Source organism: Melopsittacus undulatus, chromosome 3 (assembly GCF_012275295.1).
Source record: "Melopsittacus undulatus isolate bMelUnd1 chromosome 3, bMelUnd1.mat.Z, whole genome shotgun sequence".
Lineage (NCBI taxonomy): Eukaryota > Metazoa > Chordata > Aves > Psittaciformes > Psittaculidae > Melopsittacus > Melopsittacus undulatus.
The window spans coordinates 31901929-31923770 of NC_047529.1; positions in this window are offsets into that span (position 1 = coordinate 31901929).

A 21842-nucleotide genomic window follows, 5' to 3' on the forward strand; every position below is an offset into this window, starting at 1 on the left:
AGACAATTTTACAAAGAAAAAGATGTGGGGAGAGAAAAAGAGATAAAATCTGCAATGCATAAGCCTACAAAAATCAGAGAAGAAAGATGAATAGGGATTTTGGGAGAACTAGGAAATCCAGATGATAGCTCAAGTAGCCAGGTGGAACGTCTTATTAACACTAGGTTCTTATTGTCTAACCAAGTATGTACTGCCTGTTGATTACATTCTGAAGGAATTTCATGCTTAAACTACTATACCTGGTTCATTATTTGGAGAATATTTAGATAAATGCTGCAGATGCCATTCCAGTCCTATGCCTACAGATTAGCTTTTCAGATGTCCCACCAAACCCTTACCCTGATTATATTATATATCATATATAAAGAAGATATATGTTAAACATTCTATATTTAATGCATATAATATAGAAGTTAATTACATAGATGAACAATTAAATTATATACACATATATATTTATATACACATAGAAAATTAACATTTATATCTTTCTCAGACTTACCTTATTGTTCCATCTGAAGTGAAAGCTTTCCTATTCCATTGGAGAAATAAACATAAAACTAAGGGAAAAGCACAAACTATATATATAGGACATATACATATACCTGTAGTTTAGTTTTATATATAATTGAATATGTTCTATATTATATAAAAATTATATTAAATATACATTGAATTATATATATATATGAAAAAATAAATTTATTGCTTTTTAAAATGTATGAACACATCCGAGTCATACAGAATTTGGAATTCTTTGTCAATCGAAGTTAGGCTGCATATGTAAATAGAACCTCCCTTTGTACCTGTGATTTTAACTGATGTGTCTATGGCTTGAAGACCTAGGTGAGGCTTACAAGGCCTGTTAACACCTAGGAGTTCTAGCAAGGAAAATGGTACACTGATACTTTCGTAAGAATTGTTATAAGGAACATGAGCTCTATAACTGTAATCACAGCTTTAGGCACTCTGTATGAAAGCAGTTCCTTGCAACGCCCCAAGGACCAAAGAAAGTCCCAAAGAAATGCATGATTCTGTTCATGTGTTAAGCTTATCTTGGGAATTGTGCAACTAGTTCAGACAAGATAAACCAGAGTGATCCTCAGACAAGATAAACCAGAGTAGTCCTCAAACTGTGAGTAAGGTGACTCAGGTATGAGAGATTATAGCTCTATTTAAAATGGAAGAATTCAGAAAATAAGAATTGGCAATGTGACTTTCAGTGGAATCCAAGAAATATCCAAAAGTCAGAAACCAAACAGGCAACTAGAAGACCTGCTTGTAGGAAGGAATCAAGAACAGTAGGGAGGCTTCTTTTATACCACTAGTGTGACTCCGGATAATCTCCATAAATACATTTGAAGTTCTCTTTTTCTTTCTGTTTTATCTAATGAGAAATTTTGGTGTGATCCCTCCAGTTTCAAGAGCGATCGGGTAAGAGTTCATCTCCAAGGCATAAGTTTATGTAACAGAATATGTGTGAAATCTTGGTAGTATGTACCATAATTAGTCAAGTGATTACCTTACCAATCAGCAGTTCTGTTGTGCATTTGTCCTTTCTGTCATTGACGGGTTAATGTGGCATTCCTTTCTTGTAGGTTCCTTTTTACTGCAATGTAAGAAAATTCAGAGATTTGTCTTGTGTTTATTCATAACCCCTTATGAAGTGAAAGACACGCACTGATTTCTTTAGCTATCTAATTGCTACACTTATTTTCTAATTTTGATAGATAAATATGTGATTAAGGATAATCTACAGCAATCTAACCATAAACTCATTTTAAAAAGGAAAAATATTGTTAATCTATTCCTTATCTTACACACAAATGGATAAAAGGAACATTTATACCACATTTTCATTTTAAAGATAAGTATTTCTTTGCACACTTTTTAAACTCAGATTTTGTACAACTAAATAAAATATTTATGCCAGTAAGTCTAACAGTTTGGGCCTACATTTCCAGTGGAAAAATTATGTGTGAACTGAAATATTTCTTGAATACATGGAGTTATGTTATTCTTGAATTCATATCGCATAGATGGAGAAAAAGTATGTTGGAAAGTTGTTTCCAGCATATCAGATGAAAATGCCACAAACAAAACTTTTGAAATCTTTGTGCAATGGGCAAGCTGTAAGATTGAGGTGTTATGAAGGCTATAAGGCAATTCAAACAACATGGTTTTAATACCAAAGGATGAGGACATTAAAAGATCTGGGGGTATATGATAAAACTGTATTGGCTTTACACGGCAAGGTTTTGATAGCAGCAGGCTATCAGGGTGGCTTCTGTGAGAAGATGCCAGGACCTTACCCAGGTCCAAAAAAGCCAGTGCCAACTGGCTCCAAGACAGACCCACTGCTGACCAAGGCTGAGCCCATCAGTGACAGTGGTAGCACCTCTGGCGTAATGTGTTTAAGAAGGAGAAAACACTGCTGAGCAACAGCAGCTGAAAGAAAGGAGCAAGCATGTGACAGAAACATGCTGCAGACACCCAGGTCAGTGAAGCAGGAGGAGAGGAGGTGCTCCAGGCACCAGAGCAGAGGTTCCCCTGCAGCCTGTGGCACAGACCACAGTGAGTCAGGCTGTGCCTCCACAGCTCGTGAAGGTCTACAGTGGAACAGATTTCACCTGCAGCCCATGGTGGTCCCCATGCAGGAGCAGGTGGAAAGGCAGCTGTGACCCTGTGGGAAGCCTGTGCTGGAGCAGGCTCCTGGCAGGCCCTGCAGCTCATGGAGAGAGAAGCCCACACTCTAGCAGCAAACCTGCAGGACTTGTGACCGTGTGGGGGACCCATACTGGAGCAGTCTGTTCCTGAAAGATTCACCCCATGGAAGGGACCCACGCTGGAGCAGTCTGTTACTGAAGGATGCACCCTGTGGAAGGGACCCACACCAGAGTAGTTCATGAAGAACTGCTGCCCTGGGAAGGACACTGAAAAAGTCCATGAAGGACTGTCTCCTACAAAATGGACCCCATAGAGAAGCAAGGAAAGAGTGTGAGGAGGAAGGAGGAGCAGAAACAGTGTGTAATGAACTGCCAACAACCTCCATTCCCCATCCCCCTGTGCTGCTAAGGGGGAGCAGGTAGAAAAATCAGAAGTAAAACTGGGCCTGGGAAAAAAATGAAGGCTGTGGGGAAAGTGTTTCTAAATTTTTCTTATTTCTCATTATCCTACTCCATTGTTAATTGACAATAGGTTAAATTAATTTCACCAGGTCAAGTCTGTTTTGCCTGTTACAGTGAGATCTTGACCAATGAGACTTTTGTTGTGTTTTCTTCTTCCCTGTCCAGTTGAGAAGCACTAATAGTGGGACCTAATGGGCCCCTGGCAGCTAGCCAACAGCAACCCACCACAGATACCAAGGGCTTTTCTTGTCTCTTGTGAATGTAAAAAGGGTATGGCTATTAGGTACACTGTAAGGTACCCTTTGACTTGTTTTTCTCCTTTGCATCTCATCCCAAGACTACAAAAGATCAGCTCCAATTTTCAACGTTTTCCCCTTATTCCAGCACTTCTGTCATCGTCCTAGGAAGAAAGTGTGCATAAGGGTAGGTAATGGCAGAGACCATTAATGGCGCCTTCTCTGAGTTTTACATAAGAACACAGGAATCATCTTGCTTGACCAAGTCATCTGGGTCCATCATTTAGAGTGTATGAGAACTAGCAATAACCAACAAGATGTGGGGAGCAAACCATGCGAAAAATGCTTTGTTAAAATGCTCCATTAAATGGTTCATCCTTGTTCATTAGTCTGATTTTCTTAAGGCCTGATATGTGAATTTTTATCTCCCTTCCAAAAATCCTATAGCTGTTAGTCAATATTCCGATACTAGTTTGTTTTTGGTTTTGGTTTTTTTTTTTCCTGCTAGGCATATAAGCATCTAACTACTCTCTAAAACTTGCTCAACTATAACCTTCAACAGCATTCTGTGATACTGATGAAAATTAAAGCCCTGTTACAGAGTGAGAGAATATTTTGCTTTGTCAGTCTGAATTTGCCACCTTTTGAATTCATTGCAGATTTCTGTTCTTGTGCTAGGAAACAAAAAGTAGAGTTATAAAGTGCTTCATGGATATTGGGCAGAATTCCTGAATTTGGATTTGACTTAGAGATGAATGGTAATTAAAAAAAAGTTATAAGCCTTTCTGAATTTATCTCTTTTCCCATGTAGCTCCCAGTAACAAAGAGAAAAGGAGTACAAATTGTACTGTAACACAACAGAATGATCAGTGACAAACGTCTGTCAGTAAGATTACCACTGCAGATAGAATATGTAAACATACATTTCAAAACCAATTTTTCCTTATGCATTCTGTCTCGTCACAAAGATGCCAACTGGATAGACTAACTTTGCAAATAAGATGAGCATATTTAATAAAGTGAGAGTGATGGAATGGTAACATTTGGTTATCTTGGTTTAGAACACTTTCTTAGTTTAATTTTTCTGTAGAACAATATTAAACACAGTTAATCAAGGTCTGTCACTGGATTCCAGTGATGACTTTGTACACTGCAAAATAAAAAGCACAAAGCAGCATAAAATAAAGGAACATATGGATTTGTTTGTGGTTTCTTACAGGCTTCAAGCAAAGAACATGTTTTTACAGAGTTTTAATACAGGGAAACTTAGAATCACACTGTTTTGTCTTTTCAGCTGTTCCCAAAAGAAAATAAAAATATTGCTGTGTAATGTATGGCGAGTCCTTCAGCAAGGAAGATTTTTATACCACAAGAATCAGTACCATGGCATTACTTGGAATAGACTATATTTTCCTGTTTTCTAATATATTTAATCCTTTGATGTACTGTAGAACTAATTTAAGTTCATAATTTTCTTGATGTTCAATTGCTGGAGCATGCCTATTAGTTTTCACCTTGCCTTTGCACAATGAATAAACCTCATTTCAATGAGACAGTCACACATCTGAGTCCAGAAGATTGTTACTGATGGAAATCCAACTCCTACCTCAGAGGTTTAGGATATTTATTAATTACCTGGAAATAAATTACATGCTATATATGTGGAAGCTCACAAGGTTGTATCTATGGGAAGACTTAGATAAAGTTGTCCTTTGGCAGTACAGAAAAAACACAGGTGATGCACAACAAAATCACTCACCACCTGCTGACTGATACCCTGCCCTTCTGGGTAACTCCTCCCAGTTTATATACTGGCCACAATGTGCTGTGGTATAGAATACCCCTGTGGCTAGTTTGAGTCAGGTGTCTTGTCTCTGCTTCCTCCTGACTTCTTCTGCCCCTCCTCACTGGCAGAGCATGAGAGACTAAAAAGTACTTGACTGGGGCAAGCGCTACTTAGCAAAAACTAAAACATCAGTGTATATCAGCACTGTTCTCAGACTAAAGCTGAAATACAGCACTGCACCAGCTACTAGGAAGAATTTTCACTGTATCATCTCAGCTGTCCCTCCCAGGACAGGGATGTACTACCCTCTGGGAGTGCTGATTACTACTGATGAAAAAGGGAACCTACTCTATACTGGACTATTGGCCAAACTTCTTTTTAAAACTAAAGCGAAAAAAGAAATGTATTTTGTCTAATAACTGGAAAGATTTACTTGCAGAATGCTAAACAGAACCCAGAAATCCTTATGCACTGAATGGTAGATGACTTATAAAAAAAATTATTTTACATTTCCCAGTGAAGCTTCTTTAATTATAAAATATTTTAGATAATTTTTTCTTTCTAAAATTCTATTCCTCTCTCTTTTTTTGGAGATCCTATTTTTTCCTACTCTTCAAATTTCTATTTTCTACACACTTCAGTAATATATTTTGCCAATAACAGACAGTAGAATTGGAAAATATGGGATTTTTCAGCTGGCATAATTGAATCTATTTCTTTAAAATATTCAAAACTGATATCTTACTTTGTCTTAACCTACTTTTTTGATTTAGGTTTGAGTTAATACAATACTCTGAATCTTGGTGTCTCTGAACAGTTTAACTGAAGTTAGTTGGAATATTCACATTCCTACTGATAAGTTCATACTTGTTAGCATCTTTATCACCATCATTTGTGTAACTAATTTTGTTGGCCCTTATTGTGAATTTTCTGATTGTCTTCTGATATAAATTAACTGATTGTAATAGAGGTGCAAGTTCACTGCTGTTTATGGAGGTCTGTCTGATTTACTCTGCTGTTCAGAAAAATAGGGTAAATAATATGTGAATTTTGGAAATTCTACAACATGAAGCATAATACTAAACATCTGATTTCATTATGAGAGGATTTCTTTCATAATGCCTTAAATCTAGGTATTTATTTTTCATGATTAACAGGTTAAAAATTATTTTCTATTTAGACTTTTAAAAGAGTTGTCTTATTACTCCTCCTTTGATGGCAATCTGTTTAAGTGAAACACACATTAAAAGTTAAAATTAAATAAATCTGTATTAGAACAACAGAAGATTATCTACAGGATAGCAAGGATAGACAAAGACGTGCTTCTTTATGTTCTGGTAGAAGGTGAAGAACTTGTGCTTGACTGACCTGGAAAGAGCTTATGCGTTTCCTTTCAATATGATATGGATGGTTAATTTCTTTTCTTAGAAAAGCCTCCCTATTGTTAATAGGGCAGATGATTCCTATTGATTACAGTGTTATCTAATGGTGAGGAAGAAGCTTGCCTCCCTTCCGCTGACTTCAGCTGAGAAGTCAATCATGACTGCTACAGCTGAATCTTGAGGAAAACTATGAAGCATCTCTCTGACTGAGAAACGGAAACAGAACGAAAGAGATTATGTTTTACTCAGGGCCAGGAAGAAAGTAGTAGAGTCAGAAAATGTTCAGTTTCCTAATATTTCATTACGTAGCACAATCTATTCAAATTCCAGCTTTCAGATGCAATATGCTGGGTGTCAGTACATGTATTGTTCAGAGATGGGGCCAACTGTTGTACAAAAAACAGTGCTACCATAAATAAGGAATACATTTTAGTTGTACACAGACTTTCTGTATGATTTGCTAACTTTAAGCTTCACCACTGGTGTCTCATGACTAGTCAATGAGCTTAATGACTGCTAAAAATTGAGCAGGTCAAGACTGGTCAAGCATGAAAACAGCTGGTTGAGTTTGAGCTGCTGCCAGCTATCCATGTTATCAGGTTGTAGTTTTTTGAAGCACAATGGCAGAAATAACCCAAAAGGAGAGATATAAAGGGTCAAAGCATTACTTGAGAGATTAATTTAGTGCACTTATTCCAGTTTTCGTGTTTTAACGAGACACATGTTTGATTTGTATATTTCACATACATCTGAATGAGATATAATTCCATTTGAAACACATTAAAGACTGTTACTCTTTGAATCTGACTTTCAATAATAGAATCACAGGCCTGGAAGGGACTTAAAGAGGCCATTTCTTCCATCTCCCAGCTCTAATGCAAGCTCAACTATTTGACCAATGTTTGTTCTAAAAAACCGCCAGTAAGTGAGTCTTTACAATCTCCCATGCCATTATCTTCCTGGGTCTCTACCCTTAGCACTGGAATTTGTTTCCTAATTCCTAACTTTACTGTAATTTAAGTCCATTACTCTGCCTAATCTACTGGTGATACAGAGAACTAATTGCTTCTTCCCTCTTTGTGCCAGTTTTTCATATATTTGGTTTCTATTATCATATACCTTTATCTATGTACAGATAATATTTTGGCTTCAAGAGAGACAACATAACTGACCAGCTGTAAAGGCAAAGAATTCATGCAACACTACAACAGTGTGATTCAGAAAACAAGAGTCTCTGTTAAGTTAGTGCCCTTACTGATTAGTTATTCCATTGATTAGACAGCCAGTCTGCCCTTGGAAGATCCAGCATCATGAACATATTTTCACAGTTCCCTTCTTCCTGCAGTATTAGTGAATCTGAATTCTTTAGCCAATTCTTCTTTATTTATAATCCTTACCATTTAGGAAAGAGGTTGTGTTAACTGCGAAATACTCCTATTAGGCAATATTTGTCACCAGAGCTGAATATAGAGCTATGAGTAAGCTACGCTAATCTACTCACAGAACCTAAATGAAAATGAAACAAGAGTACATATTCATTTTCCCATTTTACATCCTACCTTACATCAATAGCCTCTACACTACTTTGTCAATTAATTTTACTGCAAATCTGTTAAATACCTGAATCTCCTCTGGCTAAGTCAGGAGCTTATGATAGTTAGTCTAAGGTTTAGGCCTGTAATCCCCTTCTTTCTGGCTGTATGACCTTCTTGCAAGCTGGTACACTAAGCTGGCACATTTCAGGATCTCTTATGTATTCATTTTCATAAGAAAGTAGAAAGATCTTTTCACTGCCCTTTTTAAAAGTGCTTATAATGAAGTCACTACAGTACCTACTTGGTGTATTTTAGAGAATGCTTTTTGGGATTTGTCCTTTATGAAGAAGGTAAAACAGTAACTGCAAAAACAATTTCACTTCTGTTAGTTTTTTCTAAAAGTGTATAATGCCCTGATGTTTCTGACTAATTTTAACACACTAGATTAATTTAGGTTGTAAGAATGTAAGTTTAAATTTTCTAGCCTTGATGATGGAGTCTTTGACTGTTATTGGTGGGTGTTCCTAGAAGAAACACCCCTTAACCCCTGCAGTTGTGAATTACAGAGCTGATGGTACTACAGTACAAATGTTATACTTGTCTTAACTACATTAAGAACTCATCATGCTACTTTTAGCCACTCCATGAACACTGGTTGCAACTTTATTTATGAACAGCCTGGATTATTTTCTGAATTGATATGTTACCATAGTGTTTTCTACAGCACTATTAATACTATTGGTCCTCAAGAACATATAAATGCCTATGACATATTTTGTCTTTTAGCCATCATCTAATGCAATTTTTGAACACTGCATCTACATCAGTCATTATCAACTGAATGTTTGCTGAATGGAATTAGCTAAATCCTTGCTGGGCTTCCAGTATTGATGGGTTTGATGGGCTGCTAGCTTCCTATTGGACAACTTAGTTTCTTTTACAACCCGTATTTGGAATCACTGCTTGTCACAATTATCATAAGTCCATAGAGATTTTATTCTTACATAGAGTTTTGAGAACTATCTGCATTTCTAGTTGTTGTGGTTTAAAACCAAGTCTGCACAGCTTGTTCACTCACTCCCCCCCCCGCTCTCCCAACTCCCGGAGAGTTAGGAAAGAGAATCCAAAGAATGTAGCCCCCACGGGTTGAGATAAGAATGGTTTAATAGCTGAGGTATAACACAAATCATTGCTGTCACTACTACTACAAATAATAATGATAAAGCCAATAACAAGTGAAGAGAATACAACACCTCACCAGCCACCGATCCATAACTCACCCCACCCTGCCCGACTGAGCACCAGCTGATACCTCCTCCATCCCCCCAGAGCTCCTCTACCCCTTCCAGGTCTCTCCTGCTTACATCCTGGGTATGATGTGCTATGGTATGGAATACCTCTTTGGCTAGCCTGGGTCAGGTGTCCTGTCTCTCCTTCCTCCTGGCCTCCCCTCCTCCCTGGCAGAACATGAGCTCAGAAAAGGCCTTGGGCAAACCAAACATTTGAGCAGTAACTCAAAACATGCTATCAGCAACTGTTCCCAGCCCGAAAGTCAAAACACATCACTGCACCAGCTACCAAGAAGGAGAAAAATTACTGCTACTGCTGAACCCAGGACACTAGTGTTTTTGGTGGTGGTGCAAAATGCAACTCACATCCTCTGGTTGGGATTAAACCTGTCTAAGAATTTCTGTATCTCATACAATATGGGTTGTTGATATCACTGATGTTCTCACAGGTGCATTCATTTAAATATAATATATGAATCCCAGCTTCCTGTGAGATGGGTTTTAAGCTTGTGGGGTGCTTTGGGTTTTTTTTGCTTTCTTTTCCCCTTTTGAACACAGGCTTTATATTTGACATGGAAAGAGGGAACTTGTATAGTTTCATTTAACAATATAAAATGCAGAGGAAGGCCTTTTTTCTGGCTCTATGACTATCCTGTTCATCAACATGAATATTCACCTAGTCAACTGAGCATTAGCTGCCTGCTTGTGATTTCTCTGGAGATTAAGCGTTTTGTTGTGGTGTGACAAGCCTGTAGAAAAAATCAGTTGATCCCACTGAGATATTCTGGTGCTCTAAGGCACAAAGTGAAACAAACATTTGTCTCTCATATGGTCTGTACATCTTTTTAACCTTGCTGACAAATACATGAGACATATGCCATTTGTCTCAGTTTTCCTTCTTTCTCCTGTTTCAACATTGCACTAATTCAGTGCTCCCTAACTCAGGTCTTGTTGGCTATATATGTCACTAAATAAAATAGGGCTAAGAGCTGTTTTCTGGTCCTGAGACTAAATGGCACAGAGTGGATGCAGGCACACTACATGACACTTGGCCTTGTGTGTCCCCTCAAGGGGACAAAGTGAAATAACGTGATGGTCATATTTCAGCTTTTTAGCACGGGGGCTTTTCTAGTATGCAATAGAGAGAATGTACATCATGCTTTGGTGTGTGGCATGGAGTTATGGTAGAGTGCATAAGGATGCAAAACTTTCAGAGAGGGTTTTGAAGAAACCATCAAGTGTGATGCTGTGTATTGGGAATGATTTCTGGCAAATACTATCCGCATGCCCATGCATTGTCTTACAGGGTGCTGGTTAACACCAGCCAGACTGAGCAGAATGAATTCTGTTAGCAGTCAAGCTGTGCAGCAGAAAACCAGTGATGCAGTGCTGAAGTCTAAGCTCTGTTTACATAGTGTTATAGATATATATACTTACTACAAATGCACACATAGACATTGTGTCTCTGTATTTGTACAGCTACATGCACACTGAAGCCTTTTACATAGCTTCTGCCCCATTTCATTCCTTGCTATGTTTGATTCTTGTCAAGATGTGTGCAGTCACCTTTTCTGCACAGATTTTAGAAAGGCACTGGAATCTTGTCCCCAAAAGATCTCAAATGTTGTGACATTTGTAGGCAATGTACATACACATCAGTGGACCAGAGATAAGGAGGAAAAAACTCTACAGGTACTGTTTTGTAGATCAAAATGACATACAATTTGACTTAAGAACCATTGAGGTTTCATTTCACATACAAAAAGTGTACATAAATTTATCTGTTGGATAAGAGTCCTTTGAAGAAAGGATTCAAATGAGTAGTTTGGATACTACAGATTTCATGAGCAGTGCAGAAGCTATGTCCTACACTAAAAGTGGACCACAGAGTTATGAACAATTTCTGTACCCTGTTAGGCTTGAAGCTCATTCTGTGGAAGCCTGTCTGTTGATCAGGTTCTAAGCTTCTTTAAACATTATGCAGTAACAAAGAAGCAGACTGAGTTCCCTGATGCCATGGACCTTTTGCTAATGCTCCTTTAGTCTGGGTGAGCATAGTACTCCTAGCACATTGTAACTGATACAGTTAGTGCTACAGATTAAATAGCTGTCAGCATATCAATTTAACATGCCACTGGGACAAGATTTTTTATGTCAGCCCTGATCCCAGATGTCACTGGGACATCTTTTATGTGAGCCCATTCGCAGGCTTCATCAACCAAAACTACCACTGGATCTGCTGCAGAAGTTGAAGGACAAAGGCTCTGGTAATCAGGAGGAGCAAAAATAAGTGTTGTACTGAAAATACTGGATTGCTCAAGGACAATGTAACGAGAGTGGTTTTGGGGGACATGCTAACATCTGAGAAAAAACGGAATTATTTCAGGCTTGAGTAAATAGTGGAAGTAGGTTTTCTGGCTATGTTTCTCTAAATAGAAGAGTAAGAATGTCTTGGATCTTCCGCTGCTGAAAATCAACAGGGAATGAATACAGTGAACACTCTTCTGGAGTTCAGTGACCCATGGGAAGAGAAGTTCTAAGGCAAATACTGAGCAACATGTTTAGAAATGCTCTTTATGGAATGAGGGAAAACAGGGTAAAAGAAAGAAACAACTGATTGTCATTTAGTGCATGTATCTCAGCCAGAATAATTAGACACAGGCTCTTCCCTGCCCTGGCCTGCTGTGTAATAATTTACTTTGTATTGTAACTGCTTCTATTCCCAATTATTTTATCAAGGCTTTATATTTTCAGATTGTAGGTTCCTCTGCAGAGGGAATCTGTTACAAATACCGAGCCCAGGCACTGATCTAGGTTAGCCCTTTTAGGGATTTCTGGAAATGAAATAATTCAACTTTGTGTATTCATTTTTTGGGTAACAAGGAGGCTATGAGGTGAAATGCCAAAAGGAAGTCTGTTTTAATTTTGTATTCCTGCTACTAAGTGGGAAGAAACATACCCCATGAAACTGTTGTCAAATTTTTATTGAGATTTTCCACAGGCCTAGGGAAAATTTCTAAGCTTTTGGCTTCTCTGACTCTGATGCTTCACCCATTTTAATTGTAATAACTCACACTAGTCAGGGAGGTAAGAAGCAGGCAACTGAGAGCTTAAAACAAAGTGAAGTAATGCTGCTAAATTCATTATTCCCCATCTATAATTCTTCCTTTGATTTAATTTAATTTGATAAACCTGGCAAGTTGCTTCCAGGTGGATCTCCTACACAAGTCTGCCTCAAGATTTCATTATCCTTTTTATTTCTAGCGTCATTCTGTTTTCTCTAGCTAATTAGCCCACTGTTTACAAGGTGCACGTTTCTTAACATATGGTACAGTTGCATTGCATGTCTGCTGTATTTTCATTTTCTAGTTTGAATCTTATATTTCTGATACAGTATGTCAGAAATATCAGATGCCTGTTTTACAGAACAGCACTCACAGCTTCACACAGAAATGGCCCTAATTCTGAATTTCTTTACTTCCCCATGTTTTGAATTAAGACATCATGGCCATTACAGTACTGTGACAACAGATTGTGATTTAAAGGTGCTAGCATTTGGAGGTCAGTATTTAGCAGGAGATAAAAGTCAGAGGAATTAAGTGTTTAAAATAATTAAGATAAAAAAAAATTGTACCTTTCCAATTCAGTGGAGCAAAGTTAAACCCCATATGAAAATCCTCTACATGGCGTGATACTGTCTCTTTGAGACACTGGCATTGCATGCAGCTATTATAAATCTTCTTCCTGTATAAGACTGCAGAGGGAGGACCTGACTGGCAACACAAAGGAAGAGCGGGTCTGTTTGCCTGTCTGAGAGAGACAGAGGGAGAGGAGCTGGTGGAGGGGGAGTGAGACACACACAAATGCACAGCTGAATACAGAAAGATTCACTCCTTCTGTACAGCCACAGACCATCTATGCCTAAATGATTCTGGTCCACCATTTGCATGATATATTAGCCTTTCAATCTGTCTGCCAGTATAAACTGAGAGACTGTAGCTCTCACTTTCAGCTAAGCTCATCTGCAATTGGTTTTATCTCCAGCAGGTCTCCATTTCTAGCTAATGTTAACCCTATTGCAAGGAAAACAGTACATTCAGAGCTGTGCATACGCTGGAAATACACCAGGATGCTGCAACGGCTGAATTAGACTTTTGTTACATAAAATTAAATTCGTATGTTTACTGTACTGACACAAATGCTCCTGTTTTGTTTTTGTTTTTTTTTTTTTTTTTAAAGTTCAGGTGTATGCAACATTTCAGCTAAACTGGAAAAAAAAAGTATTAATTCTGGAATAAGAGTGTCCACGGGAGTTGTTACAGTAGCATAACCATATCAGCTTCACTATGCTGGCATAACTGATAAAGTCTGCTCTGCTGACTAGTTCCCAGGCTCCTACAGTTGCAGAGAGGTGCATCAGTGGCCTTAAATTCTCTCAAAAGCAACCCCTCAGATGCTTTCTGCCTCCCTCTGTCCTCCCTCAAAAAGCCTTACACTACCTCTATGGGATTAGCTCTTTTTCTGTACCTACCCCCTCCATGCCGCATCTCCCCTGAACCGTTGTCAGTCATGTGGTTACTTCCTCCAGACATCCTGTTCAGCCAATGCACATATCCCTGCAAGCTCCTGCCTGAATCATGAACTGACAGCTGGGAGACAGGTAGTGTGAGGATCGACCATTTTTGGCAGAAGCAGAGCGCTTGTCTACTAATACATTATTTCCCTAACATAAAGGAAAATTACATCATGTTTTCTTCTTTTTATATAGCCAGTTTTGTATCATACAATGAACACAACAGAGTTACAAGATTTCAGGCAGTTTTGTGACAGCAAGAGTAACCACAAAACAAGCAAATGTCTGTGAAATATACAGTTGTCTTCTCACATCTTAGTCAGCCATGAATGCTCCAGTCTTATGCCAAAGGTACAACGTGATGGCAGAATTTGATTTAACATAAAGAGTGTACTGCACAGTGAAGGTAAGAATTATATAAAAATGGCTGTGAATATTTTCCAGCTTGTGGGTAGAGTACTGGGCACCTAAAGAGCTGGGCTGTTTTTTAGTAGTAGTGAGAGGTCACAACTGTTATTGATTTAATGCTTGGCTCATTTAAAATGCAAGCCTTATTGAGATACTTAATATAGATTTAGGCGCCTGACTGTAAACACCTGATTAAAAATATTGGCCTAGCTTCACAAATAAAGGTCAAAGGAAACATACATTACTGAGCACTGGAAAGCAAAAGAGTGAGACAAGGAACTAAGACAAAAGGACTTGTGGAAGACAAAGTACAGAAGGAATGCACTTTGATGTTATTTATTATTTTTATTAAAAGTTAATTTCCATTTCAATTATTGAGTTTATATAGCTTTTATATAGCTATTTCTACTTTCTTGTTTTTATTGTACTTTACTGTTCTCTGTGCCTATTCAGCCTGAGTGAGAGCAGAAAAAACTGTATAGAAAACCTGAGAGACAGCCTGTTCACATGAAACTTTTATCCAAATTTTAGCAGACAGCAAAGGGTGAAACTTCAATTGGACAAGGAAAAAACTTACGGATACCTAGCTAAAGCTGTAAATTTTCAGATGTTCACCTATCATAATGATGTCCTGCTGCCACACTTTCTACTTTTTAGCTATCTTACATGAAAATAATAAAACAGAGCCACCAGTAACCACCAAAAGAACAAATGCTTTTATTTATTATTCACCTGAATGTAGGATTTCAGTCAGAGTTCTAAAGCATGTATGTGTAAATGCTGTCTGTGTAGTGGTTACCCAAGCTCCCTTTGAATTCCATCCGTCCATTTAGTCATCCCTGCCAAGTCAGTCTCTATTACCCATATCTACTAAGATGTGTTTTAATAGTGAAAGTAACAGGTTGATTTAATAGAAATGCTGGCAGCGACACCAAGAAATGCTGAGACTTTACTAATCTGAAAAATAATGACCTTAGGGGAGCTTTGTTCCTCTTTCTCATGCCTCCCTGTTAGAAACAGACAAATAATTGTAAAAAGGAGCCAACTCAATAAACACAGTGGGAAGTATCATGGATGTTATTCTATAAATGCATTATTGATATTTTTCAACTTGTTTTTTTGGATATGAGTTTCTTTAAACTTTTCATGCTGTTTGTTTTTATTATTATTTTTGTATCACTACTTCATTTTGTATTACCAAAGATTTTTTTAAAAAAACAATCAGACAATGAAACAATCCCCACCTGAATCTTACAGGCCAAATGGCACATGACTCATATTTGTGAAGTGCCATGAGCTACACAGAAAACAAAGCTTAGATACATTTCTGTATCTGATTCCAGACATACGGACATTTTCAGGGTAGATTTATCTCCCTTACATTAGGGACAGGCTACTCTAAGCAAAGGTCAGATTCAGCTTTATGTGACTTCTAAGAACAATGGAGGCCACAGTTCCTGTGGTGGACTATAGCTGTGTTCATGTGGATTTGGGGCAAACATGGATGCAAGACTGAAAGTGTTCATCGGGTCAGGTGTAATATTGTGTAAATACATGGTATTTGTATAACAGTCCAGCAGTATTTGTTCACAACCTTGACACCAAACAGAAGTGGTTCATGAAGTGTTCCCAAAATTGATATATCTTCTTGACTTTGATTGAAAGCCATTTCCCTAACAGCACATGTCCACACAGTCATCTGTCTTGCTCTCAAAAGTGCACTGTGCCCGTGGTGCAACAAATGTTGCCAGAAAAAGCATGTTTTTCATTATCTGTTCAGTGAAATGGCATATATGTCAGATGTACAGAAGAGGCAGGGCTTGGGCGTGAAGGATTTTGCCCCTTAAGCCCATCATAGTGAACAAAGCAGAATACAGGTACTCTTACATCCTGACTATAAATTTAGTTGACAGTTTCTCTTCTGTCTCACAGCAGCATATCTGTCACAGATATAAGTAGTCTCAGCTAAGTCAGTCAAAACAGAAAGCTCTTTGCCATCTAAATAAACTAGTGCTTCAATAAATCACTCATAAAAAAAAAAGAGTAATACACTTAGATAAAAAATGCAGTTCTCCCAGGATCTGGCTTATTTACATAAAGGTGAATTTTAATCCAGTGGCCAACTCACTAAGAACTCTGTCACATCCTCAAGCTTCAATTTGGAAATGTTTTCACTAGAAAAGTAGGTTACAGGAAAGAAAGGGAGCCACATTAATTATCAGACTTTTGAAATCAGCGTCAACAGGAACAAGTTGAGTTTACTATCGAGATGAGAGCTGATTGCAATTAACCCCATAGTTTCCATAGCATTTAATCTCAACTGCCTTTCTTATGGTAGGTGTGCATCTCCTCCATCTATACTGATTACCCAGTTCAGCTAACACTGTGTTAGCTGAAATGAGGACTCACAAACCTGTTTTAATATGATGTAATATTCTACTAAACTGGGGCACTTGCTCTGACCTACTGCATGTTCAGAGAGAAATTTATGTGCTCAGACAGTGGTTCAGAAGAAATTCAGTTCATCCACGATACTTCCCACTATGTTTATTGAGTTGGCTCCTTTTTACAATTATTTGGCTATTTCTACCAGGGACCCATGAGAAGGAGGAACAAAGCTCCTTATTATTTTTCAGATTAGTAAAGTCAAAGCATTCCCTGGTGTCACTGCCAGCACTTCTATTAAGTCAACCTGTTACTTTCACTATTAAAACACATCTTAGTAGATATGGGTAATAGAGACTGACTTGGCAGGGATGACTAAATGGACGGATGGAATTCAAAGGGAGCTTGGGTAACCGCTACACAGACAGCATTTACACATACATGCTTAAGAAGTCCGACTGAAACCCTGTTTCTGAAGCTCAGAAGCAGCTCTGAAGCAAGGTTTAAGGTTGAACATGGTATCTAGTCACTGTATGTCTTTAAGGGTAGTACTTTAGGAGCCAGGCCTGTAGCGAATCACTACTTTAAGAGTAGTCACTTACTTAGTGATTCACGAATCACTAGTAAACTACTTTAGATTCCAATTAATTGTTCTTTCACCTTACATGTAGAGGCATCCAAAAGGCATCCCTACTACCCTCAGAACCAAAATCAGGAAAGAAGACACTTTCTTTTCCTGAAAGGTTCTTGTTTGTAAAATTGTTTTTGTGATTGGTACAATCGGTTGATATGCTGGAAGGAAGGAATGCCATCCAGAGCGACTTTGACAACAATGCCAGCCTTATGAATTTTAACCATGCCAAGTGCAAGGTCCTACACCTGGGTCAGGACAATAGGGGGGCTATAGGGATGCTGGGGAGGGAATCTTCATTAGGGACTGTAGCGGCAGGACAAGGAGGAATGGGTTAAAACTTAAACAGAGGAAGTTCAGGTCAGATATAAGGAAGAAGTTCTTTACTGTGAGGGTGGTGAGGCAATGGAATGGGTTGCCCAGGGAACTGTGAATGCTCCATCCCTGGCAGTGTTCAAGGCCATTTTGGACAAAGCCTTGGGTGGCATCATTTAGTGCGAGGTGCCCTGCTCACGGCACGGGATTGGTATTAGGTGATCTAAAGGTCCTTTCCAACCCTAACTATTTTGTTATTCTATACAGGCAATGGATCCGTCACTATTTAAACCAGCTGAGATTCTTTCCCTCTTATCTGGTGTATCTGGCCTCTGGCTAAAGCTTTTCAACAGAACTGCCAAATCAGTAACAGCTGATGTAAATATATATATACCTGGATATTTAAGGTGTTCTATTGCATACACTTCACTTATTACTCTATTATGGAGAAATTCACATCATTACTTAATTTTTACAAAGTGCTGTACCAACTCAAAATTTAAGAGCTTATATTGTAATGAAAGAGATAATGGGTAGGTAGCTGAAAATCCAAATGGAATGAGACACTATTAGCAATATTGTCATTAATTCTTGTAACCTGAATTCAAGTCATCTTGGATAGGAACACCACCACATGAAATACTACTGATCCAAAAGATCTTGTATGAATAGAAGGGAACAATAAGTAAAAATATATCAACATTTTAGCAAAGTCACATTAATGTAGTGTAGCTAACAGCAACTTAGCAGTGAATGTATATTTACTCAAAATAAAAATTTGAACTGTTCACTTTTTGCTTAAAAAAAAAAAAAGGTGATCAAAACAGTGGAAAAGAAATTAAAAGCAGAGCCAACAAGTGATCAGAAGTCAAACAATGATCCTTTATATTTAGTCTTAAAGAGCTCCACAGATGTAGCCTACCAAGAAATATTTTTCTTAGTGATTAATTACCATCCATGTATAAAAATGCAGAGAATGTTTTTAATAAGCAGGGGAAATTGTGAAAAGAACTAATGGCTGAAAGCTGAGCAAAGAAAATATGAACAAAAGAAATTCCAAAAGGAATGACATTAACTTTTCCAAAAATGTTGAGGCAAACATTGAATTCCTTATCTCTTCATGCCCAAACTTAATATAGACTTTAGAAGAAATAATACATCCAAACTTAGGAGGAAGCTAGTGGGCTTCATGTAAGGTAGCTAGGTAAAATGTAATGTCCTGTGTGGTACAGGAGGTCAGACTAGATGACCCAGTAGTCCCCTTTGGCCCTTGTATCTGAGAACCAGATTCACAAAAAATAGTCAGCAGGGTTAAGTCCTGAGAGTAGTCCAATTATAACCTGAAGATTATTTTATGAAAGTGCTATTCATAAAGCCAGAACGTAAAGTTGCAGGTATTACTAAAAGAAGTTAGTAGCAAAATGTAATACCTAAGGAAGAAAAAGTTATGAAATTAAAAGCCCAGTTCTGCAAATCACTTTCAAGTAGGTGAGAAGAGTCCAAAGTCATCTTCATGGAAGTGTTATCAAAAAATCAAAATGAAATTTCATTTTGAAAATGAAAAGACTATACTTACTGCGTTTGTGCTAAAAGTCAATATTCTTTTTCTCATTTATCACAGTAGAATACTAGTATATATTACAAATGTAAACTTTTGAAAATAGGAAAATATATGCTAAAATATAGATACTACTTTCCAAGTGGGTGACTTTCTCAAATTGACCAACTGTAGCCAGAAAGCAATAATGTTGAATGAAATATAAGGATAGTCATACATGATAAATTTGACACAATGATAACAAAGGTTTCAGACTATATATGTAGCATCATATCAAGAAGCTGATGCTCTCTTCCTATAAATGGTCAAGTGGGATCACTGAGGTGAGTTCTGAGGCAGTGGGCACCAAGAAGTGCCAAAAATCTATAAAGTGTTTAGAGAACACTAATCAAGGCAGAGGAGAAACTACTGTGTGAGATAATAAATACAAAAAGAATTGAATCGTTGTGTCCTGGAAAAACAATGACCAAGAGGAATGCTCCTACTTCTAACAGGAACAGTTAGCCAGTATTTTGATTTTACAGGTCAGTTTTATAAGGAGAAACTGTGGAGTCACATTATTTCCCTCATGACACTAAAAGCAATGGGAATGAAACTGTGAAAAATTTCTTTTTCCAGAGTTCTCAACCAGGCTTTTGCCATATTCTAAGCAAAATGGTCCTTCTGGGTTTTGTCTGTGTCCCACTCCTGTGTTGTTCAGGCTCCCCCTGTGCCTTTCATTAATCAAACGAAATAGGACTAACTCCCTGCCTTTGCAAATAATATTGATATAGCATGACACCTGCTTCTGATCAAACTTGCAGTTGGGTAATGTTTTATTTTGGTTCAGTATCTTACTTCAAAACCCACCATAACCATCTTTCACATTTCTCCTTGGGAAAAGCTTTTTGCAATTTTTTCAACAAAGTTTCAACCAATCACTGGCAAAGGAGTATAACAAAGATCCTAAGATTTAAAGAGAAGACAGTAGGTAGAGATGGAAAGACTTATTTTGTTCAGGTAATTCTCATGATAGAAAGAGTTACTTTTAATTTTTGAATTTTGTGCATTTACAAAAATAAAGTTCATTAACAAAATTCACTAATTTTTCTGAAGTGAAACAATTCAAATTTCAGCTTTCAACACACTTGTGAAGGAGCCAGGGGGATTGTTATGCCCATATCTTCATTGCACAGCTTCAGAATATGAGATACAGGATGACGTCTTGACCACACTGAAGTAAAGACCAAGACTCCCACTGTTAGTAACAGGGCCAGGATTGCATTCCCTCCCAAAGTACAGGATTTTGTCCAGGTCACACAACAAAATAATAACAGATGTAAGATATTTTTTACACACACATGTATACAGATGCCTTTTATTGCAAAAAGGACACACCCTGTTGAAAAGAGAGAAAGATACAAGATGTAGAAACTTTTTCTCCTGTAAGTTCCATATTTGATTGTTTGAATGGTTTGATGATAGCGCTATCATTCCTTTATCCAGGAGTCAAACAAATCTGGTTAAACAGAGGCTAGATCAGAAGCTAATCTGATCAGCTAATCACGTCAGCAGTAGAACATAACAACAGACAATAGTTTCCTTCTCAGCATAACATCTGAAAATTGTGCTAGGAAGATTACCTTTGGCTATAGACAGTTTTGTCTACATGTGTAGTAACTGTGCTCTCTCTTTCTTCATTTGACTGTTACTGATTCAACATCTATAACTATCGTACTTCTTACTTTTAAAACTGCAAATATTCCAATGATTTTAAAGTCAGCCTCAGTGTGAGAGAAACACTATTTACAGATGATCTGGGGCTTGTTTGCCATATTGCAGCAGGCTGAAAAAAAAAAAGCATCAGCTCTTTTATGTCTACTTTTGCATTGTGTAGTATGGAGCTGCAAGCTTCCTCTTGCAGTTACAATGATTCAGGTTGCTTATTTTAGTGTCCATATTTCTTATCGTCACTGAGTTGTTACACTAACTATTGCGTTTTATGTATTGCTAAACACATTTCTGTACATGGTGTAGTGCATATGGAGAATGTGTCTACCAGAATCTGTAGCTGTCCTTTGTATATGAGCAACATCAAATGATTTTCTATTTATGCACTGGTTATAACTGAACAATGCATAAAAATGCAATATTGTGCCTTTACATGGGAATTTATGTCTAATGGTCAACTAGCTCATGAAGAAAGTGATTACCTGGTGGGGCTGGTGATAAAATTATAAATGGAACACTCCAGAAACCAATATCCCATACAAATATTTTTATGCTTGAGAACAGGTTGGAGTCGTACAAATGGCATGCTGTCCCTTGAGGAAAGGCTACTGCCTAGTACAGACTGTTATTTCCAATTTTGCCTCAGAATGAAGACTAGAATAGAAAGGAATTTTTAGGGGATCGATATTTTCCCACCCTATAGACAACGGGGGCATTTGAGATCTGGAATTTCACCTTTCTTTGAAGGTCAGAGGGTGAAAAAATGGAGGGAAAGAGAGAAAGAAGTAATTTTTCTACATCCAAATAACAGCTTTATTATTTAGAATCTACACTTCAGACTGGTAAAAAAAAACAAACAAAAAACTTTAAGCCTATCATACACCACTCATATTAGTTATTAGCATG